At 37.6% G+C, this 16,296-nt stretch overlaps 1 pseudogene; it reads left to right on the top strand.

Moving 5' to 3' along the window:
* The first annotated feature begins 6,610 nt into the window (after positions 1–6,610).
* LOC147349187 (rho GTPase-activating protein 17 pseudogene) lies at positions 6,611–7,401 on the top strand (annotated as a pseudogene).
* The last annotated feature ends 8,895 nt before the right edge of the window (positions 7,402–16,296 follow it).

The raw sequence follows: 16,296 nt of genomic DNA, 5'->3' as shown, positions 1-16,296 counted from the left end.
GATGAGATGGCTGGATGGCATCACTGACTCAATGGACGTGAGTCTGAGTGAATTCCGGGAGTTGGTGATGGGCAGGGAGGCCTGGTGTGCTACAATTCATGGGGTTGCAAAGAGTCGGACAAGACTGAACTGAACTGAACTGAACCATTATTCTGGCCTGGAGAACTCCATGGACTACAGTCAATGGGGTTGCAAAGAGTCAGACAGGACTGAGCAACTTTTTAGTTTCCCCTGTGGTTCTGATAGTAAAGAATCTGCCTGCAGTGCAGTGGGCCCGGGTTCTATCCCTAGGTCGGAAAGATTCCCTGGAGAAGGAAACGGCAACCTATTCCAGTATTCTTGCCTGGAAAATTCCATGGACAGAGAAGCCTGGCAGGTAATTCATGGGGTGGCAGAGCATCAGACACAACTGAGTGACTCTCATTCATTCATGTTTTCTGAAAACAAGTGTTTTGCCAAACATTTATGTATAACCCTTATTTTTCTCCACTCTGTGACTTCCTATTAATTTTCATACCTATGTCTGTTGATTAATTTTTTTTTAATTAAAGATCTTTATTTTCAATGCTTACTGGGTCCTCTCTAGGAAATCTTTACTATGCCAAGATCGTAAAGATATTATACCATATAGTCTTATAGAAGATGTGTAGTTTTAGCTTTCAGACTGGGGTCACATATCAATCTCAGTGTTTGTGTGGTATGAAATAGCGGTTCATTTTCTTCACATATCAATAGCTCAGTGCCCTGGAACAATTTGCCAAAGACTACATTTTGCCATTAATTGGCTTTGGTACATTTTAAAAATTCATTAGCCATATAAATGTATGTCTGTTTCTGGACACTTAATTTGGTTCAGTTGATCTAGTTACCTGTCTCTGTGTCAATACCACAATATGTCTTGATTATGAAAAAAGTAGTATGATTTTTCAAAATGTTTAAATTATGTCTTCACAATTATTTTGGCTATTTTAGACCTGAGTTTCTACATTAATTTTAGATCATTTTATCAATTTTAAAAAACATTTTCTTTCAGAAATTTGTTAGAATGTGTTAATTATAATAGTAATTTCTGGGATAATTGATATAACAATATTGCATCTTTGAATCCATAAACATTGTGTGTGTTAGTAGCTGAGTCATGTCTGACTGAGAGCCCATAGACTGTAGACCACCAGTCTCCTCTGTCCATGGCATTCTCCAGGCAAGAATATGGCGTGGATTGTCATTCCCTTCTCCAGGGATCTTCCCAAGGCAGGAATATAACCCAGGTCTCCTGCATTGCAGGCAGATTCTATACCAGTTGAGCCACCAGGGAAGCATTGTATAAACATTACATAAATCTCAATTTAAGTCTTCTCTGACTTCTATCACCAGTCCTTTAGGTATTATTTTAGACATCTTATATATATTTTGTTACATTAATCCATGTATGTTTTATATTCTTTAGTGCTTTTGTAAAATATATATTTATTTTAGTTTTATTTTCTGTTTGTTGATAGTATACAGAACACAATTAAACTTTAAATAGTGATATTATAACAAGTGAACTTATCAAATTAATTCTAATAGTTTTGTATACTTTTAAGCTTTTAGATGTATAACATTATCTTTGCAATGAATAAAGCTGATTTATCCCTTCGTTAGTAAAATGTATACATTTTATTTCATTTTTGTCATTGTTGAACTTACTAGGATCTCAAGTATAATGTAGAATAAATAAGGTTGAAAGTACAAATCCTTGCCTTATTTTTAGCCTTATGGGTAAAGCATTCATGTTTTCATCAAAAAGAGCATAAAGCATGTTGTTAAATATAGAGTTTATATAAATCATGGAAAAAGCAAGAGAGTTCCAGAAAAACATCTATTTCTGCTTTATTGACTATGCCAAAGCCTTTGACTCTGTGGATCACAATAAACTGTGGAAAATTCTGAAAGAGATGGGCATACCAGACCACCTTACCTGCCTCTTGAGAAACCTATATGCAGGTCAGGAAGCAACAGTTAGAACTGGACATGGAACAACAGAGTGGTTCCAAATAGGAAAAGGAGTACATCAAGGCTGTATATTGTCACTAATAAAAGAAAAACCACTGAATCTAATAGAAGGAATAAATAGCTACCTAAAAGTAAAATACGTGGCCCTGGTAGAAAAGTAGCACCACGACATAATCTACCTTCCATTCAAAATGTCTCAAGGTAAAAATAACTGGCATTTTAAAACATCAACATAAGACTTTTGAGTCTATAATGAAAACTGCTTGAGCAGTTCCTGTGACTTTTCCCTCTATAGAGATTATGTAAACTACCACCTCAATCAATCTTGTGTTTTTGATCGTATCATTTTCATTTATTCCTTGCCTCATTCTAAATACATGATTTATTACACAATAGTCCTAACACAAATGATTTCGACCAAGAGAGCAAGAAAGCGACGGTAAACTGAGTAAGGCCTGTACGTGTTGTGTGTGTTCTGAGGTTCTGCACTTTTGACAGAAGAACTCCACAGCCATATAGCAGCTAAGAGTCATGCAATTCAGTGAATTCACAAGGTAAAACGTAAACCAAATTTTTTTTTAGAAAAGCATTGTGAAACCTAGTAACGTAGAGAAAATAATAATGTAAGATGGGCAGATATTGTAAATGTTCTTACATTACAAAAATCATAGCAGTATGTTATGGAATTTCTGTCAAATGCTCTCATCACACCAAAACAGAGCCAAGTTGAAACATTCTCTCTATACTGCCCAGTGTGACGACATTCAGCTATATGATTCTGATTTTATAAAAATTAAGCATGCTTGGACATCTTCTTATGCCTTTAAAGTGTTCCTCGTACAGCCTCTCTTGGTTTGTGGTTTAGTCGCTAAGTCATGTCCGACTCTTGTGACCCCATAGACTGTAGTCTGCCAGGCTCCTCAGTCCATGGGATTCTCCAGGCAAGAATACTGGAGCTGGTTGCCATTTCCTTCTCCAGAGGATCTTCCCAACCCAGGGATCGGACCCAGGTCTCCCACATTGCAGGCAGATTCTTTTCCAGCTGAGCTATGAGGGAAGCCCTAACATTCTCTATTAACAATTCAATAAAATTTAAAAATGTGCATGTGCACATTGTTCTCAAACAATGTTGTTTTTGAGTTGCCAAGTCGTCTTCTACTCTTTGTGACCCCATGAACTGCAGCATGCCAGGCTTCCTTGTCCCTTACCATCTCCCAGAGTTTGCCCAAGTTCATGTCCATTGAATCGGTGATGCCATCCAACCATCTCATCCTCTGTCTCTTTCTTCTCCTTCTGCGTTCAATCTTTCCCAGCATCAGTGTCTTTTCCAGTGAGTCAGTTGTCTGCATCAGGTGGGTAAATATTGGAGTTTCGGCATCAGTCATTTCAATGAGTATTCAGGTTTGATTTACTTTACGATTGACTGATTTGATATCTTTACTGTTCAAGGGACTCTCAAGTCTTATCTAGCACCACAGTTCGAAAGCATCAATTCTTCTGAGCTCTGCCTTCTTCATGGTCCAGCTCACACATTGATACAGGACTACCAGAAAGGCCATAGCCTTGACTATACGGACCTTTGTTGGCAAAGTGATGTCTTTGCTTTTTAACAAAAAAAAGATTTGTTTGCTTGTCTAGATTTGTCAGCTTTCCTGCCAAGAGGCAGTCGTCTTCTAATTTTATGGCTGCAAGCTCCATCCTCAGTGATTTTAGAGCCCAGAAGAGGAAAGCTGTCACTGCTTCCACCTTTTCCCCATTTATTTGCCATGAAGTGATAGGACCAGATGCCATGATCTTAGTTTTTTTTTTTTTTTCAATGTTGAGTTTTAAGCCGGCTTTCTCAAACTCTGGCTTCTTTTTATTAAAGGTGTTTTCCCTTCTCTCCATAAAATTCAGAATGATTTATGCTTCTTGATAAATACAAATCATTATTTACACAACTGCAATACTTTTTCCCCCTCTGAGGAATTAACATAGGGACAATAGTTGTTTATCCTGTCTGTGACAAAATCCAACACAGTTGCATGTGATTTGAAAAAAAAAAAAAAAATGGCATTGAACTTTGAACTGATTTGATTGTAGGAAAATTGACGCCAAAATTTGTTCTAGAAAAATATGTAATTGAAAAAAAATACTCAATGGAAATATGTCAGATGTGTAGGTAAGCAGGGATGAATAATGGAGCTACTGAATCTATATTATTAGTATGTAGTCTGTAAATTGATAATTAGTGTGATTGATGAGAAAACCACTAAAAAAATTCTTCCTAGAAAATATTTTCCAGGATATCTTTTTTCTTTGGTGTGTGAATTAATAATGTATTCTTTTTTTATGCAGACTTTGACAATTCAACTGTCCATTTCTCTGTCTTGAAGGACTCTGACTGACAACTATCTATTATAGTAACCTTGATCACTTGATTCAGCAATGCTGAACTTGCAAAATATAAACAAACTCTAAATCTCCTTTCAAATTTGCATCCATATCATTGCCTTCTAAATTCAGTTTGTCTAATATGTATTTATACTACACTGCATACTGACATTTCAAACTCTTTATCAGGTAAAGGCTGAAACTAAAACTCAGAAGCTCTCTTTGTTTTATGCATAAAGTAACAACATTAGTGGCAACAATAGAGTGATTACTAGAGACAGTATTAACTAAAACTGTTTGGTTTGAAATATTGGATAGAGTGCATAGCAGGCACAAAACCCCCTAACTTCTATTTTAATATTGATGTTTATACTGCATATGGAGAGTGTGTATGGAATATTTTCAGAAGTACCTTTAAAAGAAGACAGAGCAAATTTGTAATTTGGTAGCACATATTTCACCATTTCCTTTGTTAAAAGACAAATCATTTTCAAGGTCACACTTCAGCAACAACCAAGTTAAAATTAATTTTTTTTTCAGAAATGGCAATTAAGCAGCTGTATAATTATTTCTTACAAGAGAAAACAATACATCCTGAAACGAATTTCTCCTACAAAGATTCAAACTGTATGATTATTAATGTTTATAAATTCATATATGTTTATATAATTTTATAATACTTATATGCATTTTTATAATAATGTTTACATTTGCATCATGCAACCAATTTTAAACTAAAGCATCATCATGCATATGCCATATGTTTCTATGCTTCCACATTTCATCTGATAGAAGGACCAGGCTTCCATGAATTTGCACACCTCCATGTGCAAGTGACGTGATGATTTAGCCAAATTCTACTTAGAGTTCCTATCAGAGAGCAGCGAGGTGAGACAGCAGAAACAGAAACATAAAAAAGGAATTAGGGCTGAGTCACTGTGAATGACATATGACGTGGTCAGTGGAGGGCCTGGAGAATCACTGGCACTGCCTCCCTGCCCTGTCAGGCTTCAGTCCCTAAAGCCTAGCCACCGCTAACTGTGGGCAGAGGTGAGAAAGCAAAAGTCTTTTGTGGGAATTCAAGCTGTGCATGAACATGGTGTAGTGTACTACTGTCCTCACAAGAACCTGATGGTGTGCTTCCAGGGCCAGCATGGCACTGATATCAGAGGAAGTACAGGGAACCCCTATAAGAACTCAAAATATTCAAGAAGCATCAGCTCAGCGAGAAGACTTTCTCTTGGTGAAAATACTGGACACATGGGGATGCTGAGAATCAGCTAACTCTAATCTCTCTTCATCATGATGGAGAGTTTTTCCTTGTTGAAGAAAAGATGGTATACTTTCTGTATGGCATAACAGAAGTGGAGATCCCTAAATATCCAGAAACAGAGGAAACTGCTTGATAAACTGGGATTTGGTTAGAGGCAGGTGGAACTAAGCTCACAAATCTTCAGAAATCAACTTTCAGGGACTTCCATTAAAAAAAAAAAAGCCTTGAGAAATGGTTGAAGCTACAAATCAAGTCAGTCATTTCAGTTTCTCAGTTGTGTCTGACTCTGTGACCCCATGGACCACAGCACTCCAGACTTCCTTGTCCATTACCAACTCGCAGAGCTTGCTCAAGCTCACATCCATTGAATCAGTGATGGCATCCAACAATCTCATCCTCTGTCCTCCCCTTCTCCTCCTGCCCTCAATCTTTCCCAGCATCAGGGTTTATTCCAATGAGTCAGTTCTTCTCATTAGGTGCCAAAGTATTGGAGCTTCAACTTTCGCATCAGCCTTCCAATGGATATTCAGGACTGATTTCCTTTAGGATGGACTGGTTTGATGTCCTTGCAGTCCAAGGGACTCTCAAGAGTCTTCTCCAACACCACAGTTCAAACGCATCAATTCTTCAGCACTCAGCTTTCTTTATAGTCCAACTCTCACATCTATATACAACTACTGGAAAAACCAAAGCTTTGACTTGATGGACCTTTGCTGGCACAGTAATGCCTTTGCTTTTTAATATGCTGTCTAGGTTGGTCATAGCTTTTCTTACAAGGAGTAAGCATCTTTTAATTTTATGGCTGAAGTCACTATCTGCAGTGATTCTAGAGCCAAAGAAAATAAAGTAGAACAAGAAAATCAAGTAGAGCATGTAAGGATCAATTTGCAGCAGACAGGTGCAACTGTGTGGCCATTGATAGGAAGTATAGCAAATTATTTGTTTCATTGTAATGTTTCTGTATAATCCCATCAAAAAGCACTGGCAGTCTTAGGAAGGGCTCTGCCTGAAATGTGAGCCAATCAAGATAGGTGGGGGGAAAGACCAGCTTTGGAGACTCCTTTGAGAATATAAAGGGGGTTGTAGTTGAAGCCTGTACTATTGCTTCTCCTAAGGAAGCAGATAGAGAAGGGCATTTTTAAGTTGATGCTGGGGCCTCCAAGCTAAAGAAACAGAGCTGTTTTAGACTGCCCTGCTTCTCACCTGGATAACCCCCATGCTGTAAGCTGTTGATTTAAAACCCTAATTATGGAAATTGCCTTAAATTTTGATGACTTTTAATCTGTATGGATAATGGATAGAAGCAAGTGTGCAAGGCTAAGACAAAAAAACTTCGAGATTTATGGAGAACAGGTCAAAAGTTGCCACCACAAAATTTTGTTAACTTTAAATGTTTAATTAAATTCCTTGCAAAGCTTGCTTATACCAACAACAGTAACAAAATGCGCTGTAAGCATTTCTGTAGTTAGCTTGTTATGGACCAAAATGAAGGAATGCTCTCAGAAATGGCTGTGGCTGCAGCCACTCATGTGGTTACGGTGATTGAACCAATCATGCAGGATGCCAGCTGGCTCTTCCCTATGAGGGTGAGATGCAGTGTATCAGAGCATTGTGCTCTTCTGCACATGAATTCCATCACTCATCCCACACTGGACATGACTAACTCAGGGGCCCTGGACAAGTGGCCTGCCAGTACGGTGATGATGGAGGGAGACTTGGCTAAGAAGGGGAACTTAAATGTAAAGCTTATGGTTTGCTAGGGTAGCAGTCTAAAGAAAGCATATAACCACTGCTTTCCAGCTGCCTCTCCCATCAGCAGACCACATCACCTTGGTTTCAGTGGGCCAAGCACCCTCCCACGACTCTACTTCTGAAAGCAGTGAAGTGAATAGGACTACCTCTACTCTATGGACACACTGGAGCAGGGGCTGAGCCCAGATACAGCAGTCCTCTGAAACCTGAGGACTTATTCCCATAGCCATTTCCTCACCAGGGAGGAACTGGAGTCAGATAACTGTTAGGCAAAACCAAGCTGAGGCCAAGTCCCATCAGCTTTGGCCCAGCTCACAGGCCCTCTGATCTTAGCAATCTGATCTTAGCACTTGCTCTGAGCTGTTAAAAATCTTAAATCTTACTTCAGTATCCCTAAATCCAGGAAGGCTACCTTCTGGGTGTCATGGTGACCAGAGTTGTCCAAGAATATCTCAGCATCCACTTAGTCTCTCACCAGATGCTCCTTGCACTCAGAGTATAGGTCAGGATCCAGGCTGGCCCTCCACTGCCTTCCGGCGCTCTGGGCTCTGGAGGTATTCCCATGGCCTGCCCTGTACAACCTCACACACACCCACTGACGCAGCTCCAACCTAGGTCAGTCAAGTTGGATGACCAGAACCCTTCCAACCCCATGGCATTGCCCAGTGAATACGGACTTGAACAGTCATCTCATGTCTCTCCAGAGACTAGCATCCTTGGTAATCCACCCAAAGAGGGCAATCTGGACTGTTAGCTTCTTAGATTCAAGCTGTGAGTTCATCTTGAGTCTGTGCAATTACACAGCAGAATTTTACTGAGGCCAACACAGCTACTAAAGCTATGATACTGACCCAGTGTTCCCTCAACCCCTTATTCTCCTGATGCCATCCTTCTGAGGAAGGTAACCTCACTAACAAAGCACTAACAGTTCCTAAAATAGTAATGGATATACAATCTGCCTTTAGTAATAACTGAACTTAATAATGTTTTATGACAATAATTCTAGGTTTTCAAAACCACTTGGCAGCATATTTCCTGAAATGCACTCATATTCAGGAAGCAAAAATTGCTCAGCTGTATTTTGTTACATATGGATGATACAGAAAGTATAGCCTTATGAAAAAAGCTACCTTCTGGCCCTTGACCTCTGCTTTCCTGGTGAATGAATAGGGCAGGAAAACATTTATCTTCACAAACAAGTGAAAAGATTTCAGTAGAGGGAAGAAGGAGATCTTACTATGCAAGACTTCACCTTTTGCCCAGCTGAAGAAAAAAGAGTGGAGGCTGACAATGCTGAATGGCTTGTGTCTTGAAAGTTGAATTTCTTTAAATGGGAAAGAAATGATGACAAAAGCAAAACAAAACAAAAATACCTAGCCTGGAAAGAGTATTGTTATTTAGTCACAGCTGTTAATGCAAGTAGCATCAAGGCAATTTGAAATGAGGAAGAAGCGATGTATTAATGATTTATTTAATAACATGCATTTATTGCAAATTATCTACTTCCTGCTACTTGGACTTTTATTCTTATATATTAGGAATGAGTGCTTCTCCTTCATTCTTGCTGCAAGTATTAAATATGGTCCACTTCTCCCCTAACCTTCTCAATCCAAAACCTTTCATGTTAACTTGGGTGGTCCTTAGTTGGAAGTGAGGAAAACAAACAGGAAGCCAAAAGTCTTTGACTGTTATGGGTCGGTGTCTGTAGAAGTAGTGGTTTGTCTTCCTGGGCTAGTTCTTTTGGAGGTTGTGGGTGAGAGTTCTAATTGTCACGTAGGCCCTGGCTATTGTTCATATGTACATTGTCTCTCGGTCCTTCTTCTGATCATATGGTCCTTGCAAGAAGTTGACCAATTGAGGAAAAGGCTAGACCCAGATCCTCAATGCTGTAGGATTGTTTCCATGCAATTGTATGAAAAACTATTCTTGGCATTTTGTTGTACCGCCCTGGTAATCATCTGACAAAAGAGCAGCTGTATAGAAGCATTTAAGATCCTGGATATATTGTAGTGAAACAGCATATTTTTTACTAAAATGAGCATGAAGTAACAATAATTAATAATTCCCTTAAGATGTTTGGAACCAGGAATGCAGCCATCCCAAACAAGGCCAACAGATAAGCCTCATAGACCACAAGGAGGAAATTTAAGACATTCAAGTAGCTTCTTCCTTAAGGCAATAATACCTACCCTATTTTACTTTGCTTGTTCCACTCATCCAAATACAGCAAGAAGTGTCAGCAATGGTACAGACATCATTATAATTTGCCAACACAGAATTGAGAGCCATGCAGCTTGTACACGTCACCAGTCATGCTAATGAGTTCAGACTAGCCAATATTCCATCTAGGGCAGAGGTGATGTCTTTCATAACTTCTGTCAGAGTTACTAATTTGTTTCCTTTACTCTTTTCTATGTGTATTATTAGTACCAATGGGAACATTGCCCTGATTGTTCATGTTAAAAAATGAATCACTAATTTCTATGAATAAACAAAAGTGGTGTTGTGGTGGATATTGTGCCTGGGTAAGAATTTCCAACTTAGCTGTTATAGAGTTAAGGTCTCTATGCATAGAAACGTCTTCCTATATTATTATTCCTTCCTATATTATTCCTAAATTTCATGAGTTATCTGTCTAAGGCAAACAAGACTTGGAACCCTGGCTACAGATAATTTAGTACCTGCTGGAAGCACTCAGAGATGCTGAGAAACAAAGGCATTGTCCACAATACAGAGTCAGACTCGAAGCCTTTCATTAGCTTGGTTACATGTTTGGATCTCTGTTAATCTCTTCCAAGTGACAAGTACTTAGCCTATTGCCCCAAGAAGATTGTTGAATTCAAATGTTAAATTACCTAACATCTGATTAATAGATTTGTAATGTTTTTTTTCTTTTTTGGGGAGGGAGTGGTGCTGGCAGAGTCACAGGTTGATTTGTGTATGGTCATTTGTTTTTATACTTGCAAGTAAAGACACTATCTACCTGTAACTCCCTAAAGTATCATTTTATGAGAGCAGAGTTGGCCAGAAATACTTATCAAAGGGGTCTGGTGATACATGGTATATTCAATAATAAGTAAAATTAGAAGCAGTAACTACATTTGGGATAATCTAAAAATTATCTTAGAATGTGTATTTTTAATGCATTTTTTAAAAAAATGTGTACTATAGCACACTCTAAAAAATGTGCCATAGTATACATTTTTATCCCTATGACCCAATTAGAATTTTGTTATATATGTTTTGATCTAAAAAAATATAAAGAGCAAATAAAGGAGAAAAAGGGTTGTTATAGGTTTACAGCAATGAGGAATCTATAGAAAATAAGAATGATTCTAAGTGAGAAAGTAAGAAAGAAAACAGGATTTAGGTGTCAAACTAACCTAGGTTTGACACCTTGAGTGGAAGCAGTCCACTATCTGACATCATCTGCTTGTTCTGAAGGTCTTGGTCAGCTTTGTACTTAGGAAGATGAGCTGTGTCTTTAGGGTATCCATGAACCTTCATTTTGAGGTCCCCTATTGGAATACCTATCCAATTGCATGCAATTCTACATTGCTTCTTTACTTGTGAAATATAAACCTAAGCATTGACTTCTTGAAACTTGCTTTTTTAATTGTTAATAGAACCTGATAAAATCGTTTACAAGGTTAAAAGTAGTTGTTGTTTTTTTTTTTCCCCTCCAGTCCCCCGCCCCCTACCCCCTGGTATATGAAACTCCTTGTTCAAAATTATGAAGAAGGAAGGCAATCTTAACTTGCTTGTGATAGAACAGGGTAGAGTACATAAGTTCCTTGCAATATTTTGCCATGGCTGCATATAACAAATCATATACTAGTATAAAAGAGAAAAATCTCTAAATACATAGACATTTCAGTTGCCAATTCATAAAGAGTAAATCAACATGTCTGTGAATGAAAGGACTGTATGGCCATTAGGGCTAACTGAAGTACTTATAGAGCAAAGAAATTAAAAGGTTTTCAAAATTATATTAACTGTAATTTAAGGGTGCTACTGGGTTTTTCAACCTTTCCAGAGGATTGTGACTGGCGAGCACAGTGTGGTTTTCAGCAGTGGATAACATCTTACAGAGTTCTTTTGTAAAGGTTTCCATAAAGTATGTGCCTTGGGCACATTATATAAGTGTTGAAATGCCCCAGGTCAGAGCATAAAATCAAGCAGCACTTTAGTGACTGTTAGAGTAGTGACTTTTTATCAAAATAATTCTTCAGTCTATTCTGAAAATAGTCATATAGCAACTAAAACATACTCAAATCCCATCATGAAGGAACATTGGATCAAAGCCATGCAGGTTGCTCAAATACTCTTTAAGGATTTGCTTCCTGACCTGGTCCCACCTTAACAGGTTTTCCAGGTTTAAGTGGTTGACCAGTGATTAATGACACAAAAATAACCTCAGGTGTATTTTTAAAGCTTCCCATCAATGTTGATCTGAGTTTGTAGCCAGTTTGTCTCTACAGTGATAAAAATCATCATAGAGAAATATTGATTAATATCTATTACCACTCATCTGTTGCCATCAATGGGCTGACTAGGGAGCACCAGAGATTGTTCAGTGAAGGGTTCAATAGGAGAATGAGAAACTCTAAGAGGCATCAGTCTTATGGGAGGGAGTGGGAGGAGGTGCTCTTAGTGGGAGCCCAAACTTGTGTGAATTTTCTTTCTGAGAATTTCAGCTGATTATCATAGTGAGATTTGAGAAAGATCCCCTCACACCACTGGAGGAGGAAGGCAAAATGAAATTATTGTGAAAGGTGTCATTGTTGGTGTTTAATCACTAAGTCATATCCAACTCTTCTGTGACCCCATGGACTGTATCCTACCAGGCTCCTCTGTCCATGGAATTTTCCAGGCAAGAATACTGGAGTGAGTTCCCATTTCTTTTTCTCAGGGATCTTCCCAACCGAGGAATTGAACCAGCACTTCCTGCTTGGCAGGTGGTTTCTTTACTATTGAGCCACCTGGGAATGAGCAGCATTTCAACAATGAGAGTGGCCTATACTTCAAGGGAAAGAACCTCAACAGAGTGCAAATCTGGAAGTGTATTCTACATAGAGGAAGAGCATTTGTCCTTGCTCTGTCATATCCTGCCTTCCTGGAGGGGAAAAAAAAACAGAACAACAAGATTCTCACTGAGGACAGTACTTTGAAGAAATAGATTGGGGATTCTGCAGTTAGACAAGGGAGTAGAGACTGAGGAGAAGGAACAGAAACACTTGTGAAAGCCACACTCCTGCAATGCCATTGAAAGATGAATAGTAAATCCGAAGTTTGTAGAATACTCCTAATACCTTTCTACCTCCTCCAACAGGGATCCAGTTTAATTACAGTGGGTTACAGGTTGGAAGAGTTACATGACACAGACACTTTTCAAGAGCAGTCTGTAGAAAGACTCAAAGCCAAGAAAAGAAAACAAAGCCAAACACATAGAGGAATAAGTTGAAACTTCTTGTACCTAAAGCTAAAATAAGCATTAGACATATTAACCATTGAAATAACATCTCCCAAGTACTAGCCAAATTAGCATAAATTCTTATGAAAGATGTATGTTCTTCATTTTATTACCTGATACAACTTGTCTAGCTGTCAACAAAAATTTTAAAAGCATGCCAAAAGTCAGGAAAGCCATAGTCTGAGAAGGTAAAACAAACATCTAAACAATATTCATATATGAAATAGACATTGGGATTGTGAGAAAAGAAATTAAAAACAGTTATGACTAAGATGGCAAGGGATCTAATGGAGAGAGAAAACAGCATGTAAGCAAAGGTGGGTAATGTAAATAGATAAAAAGCTATGAAAGATTCAAAAGGCAATTCACAATGACATTTTTAAAAGGCCAATGCTAGAAATCAAATAAACAGTAATAGAAATGAAGAATGACTTTAATGGATTCATTGATAGATTCAACATGGCCAGAAAGAATTAGTGAAGAATAAGAGAGACCAGTAGAAATTCTATAGACTGAAATACGAAGATAAAAAAAAAAGATTCTAAAAACAGTAACAAAAGAAAAAGAAACATCCAAGGACTGCTTAACAAAATCATAATATGTAACACACACATAAGCGGATTACAAAAACTATAGAGAATGGAACAGAAGAAATATTTAAAGAAATAATGGGCAAAAGCTTTCCAGAATTGACAACAGACAACAAACAAACCATCTGTCAAAAAAAATCAGAGACTATCAAAAGGATAAATATCTCCCCTACCCCAAAACCCATACCTTGGCACATTATTTTTAAACACAGAAAACCAAATGCAAAAAGATAATCTTACAGGAAGCCAGAGGAGGATGTGTGACACCTTGCTTAGAGAGGAACAAGGATGAGAATTATAGTGAAATTTCTGCTGAACTATGCAAGCAATGAGGGGAGTTAAATATTTAATGTGTTAAAAGTAAAAGCCAAAACAAACTAGAATTTCATTTCCAGGAAATTATCCTTCAGAAGTGAAAGAGAAACAGGCTCCCTCATATGAATAAAAACAGTCATGTCCTGCATACTGGCCTTGCAAAATATTAATATGTTAAAAGAAGTTTTTTCAGGGAGAGGAAACTTCCATTGATCTGACACAGGATCTAAATAAAGAAGAGCATGAGAGAAGGAATATTAATACTTTATCTAAGTAATGGTAGTGCACATGTACTGGGTGAATATGGGGTACAGATAAGGGAAATGAATGAAGCAGTGCCTAAAGGTCATTGCACTGCATGCATAGCAGTACAATAGTAGCATGGGTAGCCATATAGTATTATTCAATGGTGAGCTTAGATTGTTTTAAAATATACATTTTAAACCCTAGAGAAACCACTAAACATTTTTTAAAAATATATAAATAATATATATGTTAAGGGAGAAGAGAAAGGGAATTATATAAAATAGTTAAAACTAGAAAAGGCAGAAAAAGGGGAAGAGGGAGAAACAACAAAAAACACAATGAATAGAAAACAGATATAAATATGGTAGAAATTAATCCAACTGTACTAATAGTCTCTTCAAATAGAAATGTTCTAAACACACCAACCAAATAACAGTGCCAAAATGAATAAATAAGATAAGACGCAGCTATATGTCATAAACTAAAAAAAAAAACCAAACACTTTAAAGACATAGATGAGTTAAAAACAAAAGGGCAAAGAATGATGTACCATAATAATGCTAATAAAAATACTAAATTACCTTCCTATTTATATGCATTTAATGTTTACCTTAAGGTTTATCATTTATATTTTTCTCTTATTGCACATTTGGAAATTATAATTACTTCTTAGCAAATTTATGTAACTTTTATTATTATTGAACATTTGTCTTGAGATATTTTACATTTTATCAAAAACTTGGAAACTTTGAGTAAAAATAATCAATATTAATTTTAGTATTTGAGCTAGACTTTGAGAAAAGTTCCTACCCTAATTATTTCCATTTTCACTGAATATTGCCTCAGATGATGTTTTAAAGAACATTCAATTACTTTTAATGCACAAGGTCATTATTCAAGGAGATTCTTTTTTAACAGTGGGTGAAATTTGGAAAACTCAGCAATGGCCATAGGACTGGAAAAGGTCAATTTTTATTCCAATCCCAAAAAAGGGCAATGCCAAAGGATGTTCAAACTACCACACTATTTTGCTCATTTCACATACTAGCAAGGTTATGCTCAAAATTCTTCAAGCTAGGTTTCAGCAGTATGTGAACTGAAAACTTCCATATGTACAAGCTGGATTTAGAAAAAGCACAGGAACCAGAGATCAAATTGCCAACATTTGTTGCATCATAGAGAAAGCAAGGGGATTCCAGAAAAACATCTGCTTCTGCTTCATTGACTACGCTAAAGCCTTTGACTCTGTGGATCACAACAAACTGTGGAAAATTCTCAAAGTGACGGCAGTACCAGACTAAGTAACCAGTCTCCTAAGAAACCTGTATGAGGTTCAAAAAACAACAGTTAGAACCTCACTCAGAACAACTGACTGGTTCCAAGCTGGGAAAGAAGTATGACAAAGCTATACATTGTCACCCTGTTTATTTAATTTCTATGCAGAGTACATCATGCAAAAGGCTGAGCTAGATGAATCACAAGCGGAAATCAAGATTGCCAAGAGAAATATCAACAACCTCAGATATGCAGATGATACCACTCTAATGGCAGAAAGTGAAAATGAACTAAATAGCCTCTTGATGAGGGTGAAAGAGGAGAATGAAAAAAACCTGGCTTGAAACAGCATTCAAAAAACTAAGATAGCAACATCTGGTCCCATCACTCCATGGCAAATAGAAGGAGAAAAAGTGGAAGCAGTGACACATTTTATTTTCTTGGGCTCCAAAATCACTGCAGATGGTGGCTGTAGCCATGAAATTAAAAGACAGTTGCTGCTTGGAAGAAAACCTGTGACAAACCTAGGCAATGTATAAAAACAGACATTGTATTAAAAAGAGACATCACTTTGCAGACAAAGATCCCTATAGTCAAAGCTATGATTTTTCCAGTAATCATGTATACTTGTGAGAGTTGAACCTAAAGAAGGCTGATCACCAAAGAATTGATACTTTCAATTTATTGCACTAGAGAAGACTCTTGAGAATCCCTTGAACTGAAGGGAGATCAAACCAGTCAATCATAAAGGAAATCAACCCTGAATATTCATTGGAAGGACTGATACTGAAGCTGAAACTCCAGCACTTTGGCCCCCTGATGCAAAGAGCTGACTTAATGGAAAAGACTCTGATGTTGGGAAAGATTGGAGGCAAAAGGAAAAGGGGGCAGCAGAGGATCAGATGGCTAAAAAATATCACCAACTCAATGGGCATGAGTTTGAGAAAACTCAGATGGTGGAGCCAAAGGAGCCTGGTGTGCTGCAGTCCATGAGGTTTCAGAGT

This window comes from Bos grunniens, chromosome 21, assembly GCF_055505025.1.
Source record: "Bos grunniens cultivar Pamir isolate PY7600 chromosome 21, Bosgru_T2T1.0, whole genome shotgun sequence".
In the NCBI taxonomy this organism is placed as follows: domain Eukaryota; kingdom Metazoa; phylum Chordata; class Mammalia; order Artiodactyla; family Bovidae; genus Bos; species Bos grunniens.
The sequence above is the reverse complement of the archived record's forward strand: the minus strand, read 5'-3'. Positions and strand labels throughout refer to the sequence as shown.